Consider the following 4703-nt stretch of genomic DNA (forward strand, 5'->3'; position numbering starts at 1 on the left):
CGTGACAATCATCATCATTCCCCCACGAACGCGTGCCTGACAACCACTTCCGTTCCACCTTAGATTGGATGATTATCTCTAGGATCTCTTCATCAGAATCTTTGTGGTATAAGCTAGATTGATGGCGGCATTCATGAGAATCCGAAAAGTCTAAACCTTGTCTGTGGTATTTTGAGTAGGATTCTGGGATTGAATGACTGTGACGAACTTCAAACTCGCGAGTGCTGGGCGTAGTGACAGACGCAAAAGGAGGGTTAATCCTATTCCAGTATGATCGAGAACCTCAGATGATTAGCCGTGCTGTGACAGAGCATTTGGACCATTTTCACAAGAGGATGGAATGCAGCATTGACCACGGTGATGCCTCCAGATGATTAGCCATGCTGTGTGACAGTGCATCGGACCATTTTCACAGAGAGGATGATAAGTAGCCATTGACAATGGTGATGTCCTTACATAAAGCCAGCCATGGAAAGGAGTAGGATTGATTGGATGAAGATAGCAGAAAAGCAGAAGTTCAGAGAAACGAACACATCTCCATACGCTTATTTGAAATTCTCACCAATGGTTTACATAAGTATTTCTATCCTGACTTTCTAGTTATTACTTATTTTCGAAAACTACATAACTATTTGATATCCGCCTGACTGAGATTTACAAGGTGACCATAGCTTGCTTCAAGCCGACAATCTCCGTGGGATTGACCCTTACTCACGTAAGGTTTATTACTTGGATGACCTAGTGCACTTGCTGGTTAGTTGTATCGAAGTTGTGAATGAAAAACGATTTATTAAGACGTGCGTACAGAGTTTTTGGCGCCGTTGCCTGAGATCACAATTTCGTGCACCAACAACCTATCTCTCAAATACGCCTCTAAGGTCAAAAAGATAAATGTGCAAAGGTGAGAGAATACTATGACAAAAGTAAAATAGAAATACACAAGAGACGAACCATACTCCGCTCTGTCACCATATCCGCAATCTCACCAAATTAGATTATGACCTGCATCTGAAAAATAACAACAAAGTATGGAATGAGAACCGGAGGTTCTCAGTATGGTAACAGTGCCCAATAATGTAAGGTGTAAGGCCCCGGGACGCCGAAGGCAATCCTAGAACTGCACACCAAACCGATATTCAAGCTTAACATAAATAAATAAATAAATAAAGAACTTAAACCATAAACCGAGTTATCTAAACTTAGCGAAATTCTATTAGAACTAGTCACACCGTTGTATCCCATAGCCTTCGCCACCCTAACCTCCGTGCGATCCCATCGCCACCACCTACCTAACCTCCTCAGCACCAGACAAACACAATTAATGCAAACAAGTAATACACAGGTAGTAATCATATATAACAAGTAATTCAAGAAGCAAGTAAGCATATTATACAATTAGGTAAACTCAAGTAATCAAAGCAAGCAAGCATATAGAGGATGCATATGATGAATGCCTGTCCTATTGGCTCGTGATATCACTTGTCAGTTTGTAAATGCCAACCCGATACATCCTCCCGGATATAGCCTTTTCTTCCATGCCAGGGATATAGTGCCCTGCACACTCATGTAATAGGGAGTCTACTACACCGGGGATATAGGCCCTGCACACTTTCTGCAGCAGAAAAGGAAATAACCACAACAAATCATGCAGGAGAACTATTTGCCACGCCAGGGATATAGGCCCCGCACACTCTCAACAAAACTGGTCATGCAACAGAACAATTTGCCACGCTGGAGATATAAGCTCCGCACACTTTCAATAACAACTGGTCATGCAGCATAACAATCTACTACGCCGGAGATATAGGCTCCGCACACTCTAATATAATCCAATAATTTCGTCATCATCAAATCATCACCAGATATTACCATTCCTCATCTCAAATCACTCTCAGTTATCAATTCTCAACATTCCAAGGATATAGTGTCTGACACAATCTCGACATTCATCAGGATCATTGATGAGGGGGCAGAAGTTGGTGAATTAAAAATTATTAAAATAGTTACGTTACAAGTATAGTTCTTAACTCACCGAAAATCTGCCTATCAATTTAGAAATATGTCACAGAGAGTTTAAATTAAAAATTACTGGGAGTTTAAGTCCTAGGTCGTCTCCCAACGAGTTGCAGAAAAGTGTGCTATTTTATTAATCAGATGTTCCAAGAAGTTGAGTTAAGTAGAGGGAAAATCAAAAAGGGGAAATTTAAATAATATGAATAAAAGCCTTGACTGGGAGTTGATTAGTTGGAATCTCTATTATTGATGGGATGATCTCAAGATTAATTTATAATTAATGGTTGTTCTGTTTAGTTATCCTTTACTAGGTAAGGGAAAGTCAAACAAGTTGGAATGCTAGATCTATTCACGAGTTGCAACCCACTTAGTTCAAAGGGATTGGTGTTAGTGATTAGATAACAATTCAACAGCTAACCCAATTACAATTTTTCTTTCAATCCTTCCAACTCAAGAGTTCCTTTCAATCAACTCCCCATCAAGTGAGGGAACTACTGACTCATTGCAAATAATAAATCCATAACAAATGAAAGGGAATTAAAAGAAGACATGATTATTGGAATGGAGAAATAAATTAAAATGGAAGAAATAATCCTTGTATCAAATAATCATGAAAGTATTCAAATGACAAAATTGAACAAAGCGAAGAACATGGAAGAATACAACCAAGTTAAGAGAACGAACTAGAATGACGAGGTCTTGATGAAGAAAAATAACTCTTCTCAATGTTCCAATGCTAAGATCAATTCCCAAAATTAAAATTCTAAAACCTAGAGAGAAAAACCTAGAGGAGGAAAAAAACTAGCTCTCCAACTGTCTACTGTGTAGAACGAATGTTCTTCTTTATTTCTGCATATTCTCTGGCTCTAGTCTGCTGTTCCGAGCCAAAAACTGGGTCAAAATAAGGTCCAAAATTGCCCCCAGCGAAGTCTGCAGATTATGCAGATCGCACATGTCACGTGATCGCGTCATCCATGCGGACGCGTCATTCGCGCTTTTCCTTGCCACGCGTTCGCGTCGTCCACGCTACCGCGTCGCCTGAGCTTTTCCAATCTGCGCAGCCGCGTGAGCCATGCAGCCACATCACTGCGATTCGCTCTCCTTCGCACGGTCGTGTGAGCCATGCGACCGCGTCACTTCTCGCTGGTTATCTCCTCAAATTTTTGTGTTCCTTCCATTTTTGCTAGCTTCCTTTCTAATCTCCAACTCATTCATGCCCTATAAAGTCTGAAACACTCAACACACAGATCACGGCATCAAATGAAATAAAGGAGAATTAAAAATACATAATTAAAGTCTCTAGGAAGCAGTTTTCAAACATGTTATAAATTCAGGAAGGGATTATAATTTCATGCTAATTTAATGAATAAGTGGGTAAGGATCATGATAAAACCACACAATTAAACACAATATAAACCATAAAATAGTGGTTTATCAACCTCCCCACACTTAAACATTGGCATGTCCTCATGCTTAATTGAAGGAGATAAGGAAATAAGCATGAACATGTAGAAACTCATGGAATGCAATGCAAGCCTATATATAAATAAATGCAACTATATGATTCTTGCCCACTTGATCAAAAGTAAATAAGCTTCTTCAAAACAATTACAAATCAAATTCCACTAATTCTATCATTATACAATAAAACAGATAAAGGTGCAAGAAGATAGCTCATGAAAGCAGGGAACATGAAAATTCAAGCATTGAACCCTCACTGATAATGTATGTACGCTCTAATCTCTAGTGTATAGGGTAATCACTCTATCCTTCTCTAATCATACTTTCTAACTTTTCTTTTTCTCCTAACCAATCAACAACAGTTAATATACCAATGCAAACATCATGAGGTCTTTTCAAGGTTGTAATTGGGCTAAGGTACAGGTAGGGGTATACATTTGGTCAAGTGAGCTAATAAATTGAATCTTTAATTAACCCAAGCTTCAACCCAACCTATATATTTTTTTTTTAATGTAATCTTAAAGTTCATACCTAGCTACCCAGAATTCCCTTTTTCTATTCATACTCATGTATTAACTTTATATTTGATTTTATCATATGTGCATTGATCTTTGAATTCTGAATTTAACATTGGGGTAATTTTGTCCCCTTATTTATTTATATAAATAAAAAATATTTTTTTTGACATTAAAATAATTATAGCTTATCAATGCACATAGATTTTTAATTCTTATAGTGTCACATGAGTAGGTATCCAAATTTTCATTAAATTCTCATGACACATTCCCTTAACAACTTTTGTTCCCACAATCTCCCATACTTAACTAGCACAGACAATTCTATCTTAAGCTAACCAAAGATTCAATTTGGGATATACAATTATTTTTCAGCTTAAGGTTAGTAATGTGGTAAAATATAGAACAAATGGGATTTAAAGGCTCAAAGTGGTTAACAAAGGTAATTGGAAAGGGTAGGCTTAATTTGGATAAGTGAGTTTAAACAAATAATGGCCTCAATCATGTGCAAGTATGCAAATATAATAAATATTGGACATATAAGATAAAACAAAATATAGATTACAATCATAGAGAAGTTAACACACAAGAAAGAAATAATTATGGTTAAATAATGTAACCATACATAAAGGCTCAAATCTCTCACAGGTTGTGTGTTCTTTAGCTCAAATGTCATGTTCCAAATACAACTCAAGCAAATTTATCATAAAATTT

This window comes from Arachis hypogaea, chromosome 15 (assembly GCF_003086295.3).
Source record: "Arachis hypogaea cultivar Tifrunner chromosome 15, arahy.Tifrunner.gnm2.J5K5, whole genome shotgun sequence".
Classification (NCBI taxonomy): domain Eukaryota; kingdom Viridiplantae; phylum Streptophyta; class Magnoliopsida; order Fabales; family Fabaceae; genus Arachis; species Arachis hypogaea.